Source organism: Stegastes partitus, unplaced genomic scaffold (genome assembly GCF_000690725.1).
Source record: "Stegastes partitus isolate 25-593 unplaced genomic scaffold, Stegastes_partitus-1.0.2 Scaffold970, whole genome shotgun sequence".
Taxonomy (NCBI): Eukaryota; Metazoa; Chordata; class Actinopteri; family Pomacentridae; genus Stegastes; species Stegastes partitus.
The window spans coordinates 257592-264281 of record NW_007578701.1 but is presented as its reverse complement, the minus strand read 5'-3'; the positions used below and the strand labels follow the sequence as shown (position 1 = coordinate 264281).

General features: G+C 40.3%; 1 non-coding gene across 1 annotated transcript; it reads right to left on the bottom strand.

Annotated features, from left to right (window-relative positions):
• Nucleotides 1-1924: 1924 nt before the first annotated feature.
• Nucleotides 1925-1997, bottom strand: trnav-aac (transfer RNA valine (anticodon AAC)). Its single transcript has one exon. It is a non-coding gene; the product is annotated as a tRNA-Val (tRNA).
• Between the last annotated feature and the right edge of the window lie 4693 nt (nucleotides 1998-6690).

Below are 6690 nucleotides of genomic sequence, written 5' to 3'. Positions count from 1 at the left end.
CTGGAGTACCATGGTTGGATGCAGTATGTCAGAATGCTCTCCACCACACCTGTGTAAAAAGTCCTGAGGATGCTGGCAGGGAGAGAGGCTTGTTTCAGCTTCCTCAGGAAATGCAGTCTCTACTGGGACTGTTTGATGATTGCTGCAGTGTTTTTATTCCAGCTCAGGTGAGATCTGCGTTCCAAGGAACTTGATGTTCTCCACTCTCTCCACTGTGCAGCTGCTGATGCTGAGGGGAGCATGCTCAGAACGTGACCTCCAGAAGTCGATGATCATCTTCATCGTTTTGTCCACGTTGAGCAGCAGGTTGTTCTTACTGCACCAGCCCTCTGGGTGTTTCACTTCATCTCTGTACATTGATTCTTTGTTGTTGTGAATAAGTCCCATCACTGTGGTATCATCAGCAAACATGATGATCTGGATCCCCTCATGTGTGGCTGCACAGTCATGTGTTAGCAGTGTGAACAACAGTGGACTGAGTACACAGCCTTGAGGAGATCCAGTGCTCAGCGTGATGGAGTTGGAGATGTTCTTTCCGACTCGAACAGACTGGGGTCTTTCAGTCAGAAAGTCCAGGACCCAGAGACATGTGGCGGTATCTAGGCCGAGCAGGAAGAGTTTCTCTATTAGTCTCCTGGCGATGGCAGTATTAAAATGCTGAGCTGAAATCAATGGACAGGATTCTAGCGTAGGTGTCTTTATTTTCCAGGTGGGTGATGACTGAGTGCACGGTGGTGGATATTGCATCCTCTGTGGAGCGGTTGGGACGGTAAGCGAACTGAAGGTGGTCAAGTGATGCAGGAAGGCTGGCTGTGATGTGTGGTTTGAGGAGCCGTTCAAAACACTTCATCACAATCGGTGTTAGTGCGATGGGGCGATAGTCATTCAGACAGGCTACAACTGATTTCTTTGCCACTGGAACTATGGTGGATGTTTTGAAGCATCTGGGGACAATGGCCTGACTGAGGGAGATGTTGAAAATGTCAGTCAGCACATCTGCCAACTCATCAGTGCAGACTCTGAGCACACGTCTTGATGATGAATCATGAATGAAAGATTGCATAAATTTGGATAATATGACATTGAAAATTTCACTCTCTGGGTTCTAAGCATGTTTAGGGCCATATGCATTAAACTTACAGGTGAGATCTTCTGACTTAGTATTTATGCTATCGGTAAAATGAAAAGAGGAATAGGAAATACGGTGAGCCACTATTGGTAAATACATTGTTTTTTTCATGGATTTGTCAATGCTAGGATGTGTTTTGATTTCATGTCTTCTTTCGAACTAATGGAAACAAAACATCCAAAATACACATTTGGATGTTTATCACACTTTGTCTGGTTGCGTGAATTTCAATTATAATACATATCTCTGAATATTTTTTTTTCTCAGAATGATTTTTTTTCCGCCCACAACAAATGTTCTAGTTTTATTCTATTTTTATTATAGTCAGATTTATATAACATTAATAAATTGAAATAAGTAAAAACAAATTCTGATGTTTTTGTGGCTATACATAGTACTTTCCGATTTATAAAATTATTTGTAAAAAGAGATTCCCACAGTGGAAGTTTGCTGTATACTGCCACCGTGTGGAGAGTTTGCAGAAGTACGCCCCGGTGGTTTCTGTGGAGTTTGCTCATTGACTGCAGCACAGACAACACAGGCCTACTTTAGGTGTAAACAAGGGTTATAATTTTCCGTGGTATTTTTTACGTTGTTGTACATTAATTTGAATTTTTATCCCCATCCAGAATGAGGTGCAGCTTCTAAACACTGTCATAATGTGCGAAAGGGGGCGTGTCACCGCCTTTACAAAGCTACGGGTTCAGGCGAGGACGTGGGTTCTGTCCTAGAATTTGTGGACTTCACCTGAAGAAAAATAAACAACTGAAGTGAAAAATCGAAAAGAAACATCGCTGTTCCCGCCCGGTTTCGAACCGAGGACCTTTCGCGTGTTAGGCGAACGTGATAACCACTACACTACGGGAACTGGCTGCCTACCGACGGCAGCACATACAGGTTTTATAGCATATGACAGTGTGCATGGTGCTGCTTTCTTTTCCTTCACGTTTCAAATTTATTCTCTTGTCCTGATCAATACGGATGCAATATATCTTTTGCCACAAGAGGGATTTGTGGGGCGTTGGTTCACTCCTTTCACAAAAAGCATAGACGACAGAGTGTGCACGTACATGTATCATTGCTTTCTGCGATATTCTGTTATGTAACGAAAGTAAGACGGACATATAATTTAAAGTATTAAATAAAATGTACAACTTGTCCCTTATTTAACAACGTGAGCCATGTAGTGATGTGTTGACAGGTAAACTTATTATGTTTTTCTAGTTGTAATTCAATATATAGGATAAAGTGTAATTGTTATGATTTACTCATTTCTGGCTTTTAATAGTCATTACACAAACTTATCTGTTCTAATACCTGTGTCCTCTGTGGTGTTTGCAGAGCCTGACAAACCAAATTGCTCTGAGCACATAAAAAACTTGAAGAACATGGTCAGCTTCTTCCTGGAAAAAATGAAGATGGCATTTGAGGAAGGGTCTATTTCTGGCAGGAGAAGATTGAAGGCCCCTTGCCAGCCACTTCTCAGCTGCCCACCATTGCCTCACAGCTTGTGATGGAAAATCAGACACCTCGTGTGCTGAGACCCAGTATGGCATGTTCACATGCAGTCCTCCTATACAACCAGTGTGTCTCATAATTATCTATCACATTGGGATGATTCTAGATCAATCATTCACTCTGTTATATACACAATCATGTGTTAAAGTTTTGTAGTTTTAACACATGACGTGAGTTTTTCTAAACTTTTGTTTGAACCTTTTCTGAAAGCACACAGGGAATCACTCTCCCACCATTCTTCTTTCAGGTCTGAGATCACAGCAGCCCCACCTCTTCCCTAATGTAAATGTTTTATTGTCTTACAGGTTATGAGACAGGATATCCTAACACATGTTCAATGTATAATGTGCATACTACACACACCTATTCTGTAACCATCTCACATCCTAGATCCATTCGATTAGACTGTTGCCCCTGTGTAACACCAAGAATACACAGGCCTTGATGAGGCTATGCATTTCTGAGATGCTGTATTACCCATGAGAGTCATGAGCATAGGCTGTGTTTTTTGTTCTCTAATTATTATGTACTGCAGTGTTTGATTTTGTTTGTGCTTCACAGCTTTGCCATGTCCAGCTTCATCCTGTACTTCGCAAACTACAGAGGACTTGTGGGAACCTTCCTGCTTCTGTTTTTTGATCTGGAGCTGCAGGCTGCCAAATTGAAGGAGGAAGACTGAAAGAGGGTGGCAAGGCAGGGCAAAGAGGAAGTCAAATATGTAGCTGTCAACAAGCCACCTGTGCACGTTCTGTCACTACAAGACCCCAACAGCCCTCATATACTTCTACAGCCCCTCCAGACTTTTTCGTTCAGGCATGGTATAGGGCAGGGGATCTGAAAGTTTCATATCCAAATAATTTAATAATAGCCTATTTACTGTCATGCAGTCTGTTAGTTTGTACATTTACATACACACGAGTGTCCCTGTTGCACTATAAGTGTAATCCTGGTTATAGCCATATGCAGGGCACAGTATGACAATATGATTGTCCATACCTCTGTGTTATCCCTCTTCTATTCTGGTTTCTAGCTTGTTGTCTTTTTTGCACCTGTAATTTCCGAGGTGCAGGTATCGTCTATGTCTGACAAGAAACACACTAGCTGTCCTGTTTTACCTGAGCAACAGTCCATATCCAAAAGATTTTCAGTTTACAAGACAGAAAAGCAGGATATCTTCCATACAGAAAATGAGATTCATAAATATAGATAGATAGATAGATAGATAGATAGATAGATAGATAGATAGATAGATAGGGATTCTGGAAGCTTAGATACTGACTATATATATATATTGTAAAATTATGTGTTTTTTTTTTCCCTGCATGCTGGACTGAGGAGAAGGAAATGCATTACTATGATGTTTTCTAACTGATGTTCACCTTTTCCCTTTGCTGTGTGTAATGTTATACACTAGAATTGTGTGTTTTGGGGTATTGCTTCAATTGCAGGTTCATCTACATATGATTTTACCTCTTCCAAGTAAATACTTTTATTATTTTCATTATCTGTATAGTAATGAAAATGGACATGTACTGTTTTGGTCTTCCACACCTCCCTATGGTATGCGGACTATGTTCATTGGTGAAGGAGGTGCAGCTCCTCCCTATTTAAAATGGCTTCTCTCATTGACTCAAACTGTTTGCCAGGTGGAGGCCTGTCACCGAGCAAATGCATCTTTGCAAGTTAAACAGTGTGTGGGAGTCTGATTAATGTTTTAGGATACACTCGTCCTTCTCCTACACCTGCCTCATTAAACCGAAGTGGGAAGAGCGCCTTTATTTTAAAACAATATGCTAGTGGCAAAATTAGACACTGACAAAATGTTTGTGTCAGAACTCAATTATTTCTGTGATTCTTCATCAATTTATGTTTTTCAGCAGTGCAAAGCATTTGTTTTGGGTTTTGTGTTCCTTGGGGAAAAAAACACTCATTGCAAAGCACAACTGTCCAAAGTTTGCCAGGTGTCCTAATTTAACAGAAGGTTCCCTGGTTTGGTGACTTCGTGAAGCGTGGAATCATGGGAGTTGTTGTCTTTACCGCCGATAAAACTCTGACATTAATCGTGCAAAAAAGCAAACGAACGAGGTAACGCATTCAAGTTTTATTCTCGCTACCTGCTGTTCTATATATGAGTTATTTACGATGTTTTAGTGTGTCTCAGTATATCCCCGCTGTGTCACAACATTCTGATAAAACTCCCACACAAACCGGAAGCTAATGAGATGTTAATTGCTAACTTACCATTAGAGCCAAACAGCCGCTGTAGCAGACATTATCCGGTGAATTCAGTTGTGTGGTAGCCCTGCGTTGTTACCCGCGTTTAAAACAGTCACGCTACAGTATTGTATTCTATGACATGTGAGCAATACGAAAAAACAAAACAAAACAAAGCTAGCTAGCTAACTAGCTAGTTTGCTAACTTCTTCGTCTTCCTTCCACATTCTTCCGTGTTTGCTGGGTGTAAGATGCCACTGACAAGTGACCACACAGTGAAACACTCCGTGAAGTTGAATAAAATTACAGATTTCACTGGGTTTTAACATTATTGCACCAATTTGGAATATTGTGAGCACACAAACCAACCAATTTGAGTTTTTGTGATTTTTTTTTTAATGTGGAGATGTTACATATACTGAAGGGACAGTGAACGCAGCATGTAATACTTGGCTAAATTCCATTCATTCTCTTGTCAACACAGGCGAATAAGTATTTGTTGTTCCAGCACAGGGCATTTCTACAATAATATGGATATCATGAAACAACAAAGGATGCACTATATTGTAAATGATAATGGTCAGGTGGAAATTGAGGTCATAGACCAGAAATCACAGGTCAGTGTGTCACCATCTGCATTCTAGGTTGTCCATGCTTGCTTGTTCAATGTTGTCCCACTCTTGATGAAGGCCTTGGTAAAGTTGCCAGACATTTTTGGGGGACAAACATATGTTATCAGACACATCCATCCAGAGCTGCCAGAAAAGATTTTTAGAGCATAAATGTTGGAGTTGTGGATATTCAAGTCCCTTGCTGCATCCCTAATGGATACCAGCATCCAGCATGCCAGTAACCCATCGTGATTTTCTCTTTCAATCTCTGGCATCCTGTCATCTGAATAAAGCTGAATTCTATTGTGGCCTTTTACAGGTTGCTGGTCCATGACTGTCTGCCCTGGCCACTGTATTTGTGGTCTGTGTTCTTTAAAACCAACCCTGGCTAGGCTGTGGATTAACTCAGTGGTCCAAAATTTGTCCGCAGCTTAAAAAGATTTTGTGCATGATTTTCTAACCAAAGCAATAGAGACTGGATTTTTATCTTTTTCTCTAAGTCGAACATTAATAGACAATTCAGAGGCAAAGTGATATATTTGCTACAAGTTGCTGTTTCTAAGAATTGAGCCCAAACCTGTTCAAAGTGCGTTTGGTGTGTCAGTATGCACCAATATATTTATACAACACAGCAAACTGAAGCATTTTATATTTGACAAACTAGAAAAAATGTTTATGTGCTTACGAAGCTAACTAGAAATTTCATGTGCAAATGTGTTATTAGGGAACAGAGGTGCTGCATACTGCTGCACCAGCAACAGAATCTCCCACACCTGCACTGGTATGTATTATGATATTTAGGCTAAGTATGTGTAGGCTGAGCTATGCATTACAGATTTTTTTTTTTGTCATTTTCAAATACTTGCAAATGAATAGGTCTACCAAATGGCCTTTGGTGATGTGAAAAAAAAAGTGGAATTAGGTCTTTCTTTTGTTCTTTCATGTATTTTCTCCTGGAGACCTGCTCTACTACAATTTAACATTTTGAACAAACATGCATTATTCTGCTGACAAAATAGCCTATTGAATGGGGAAGATATTGCCTTTTGGTGCCCATGTTTGCTCACATAGTTAAAAAAAAAAAATTGCACAGCTGAATAACATCAATGCGGCTTTGTTGTATTCAAGTATTCCAGTTGGTCATGACAATGGGACAGTGCACCAACATGCACAATAGATCTTTTTCACAGCAGGAAACGTAATACTGTAATTAATAAA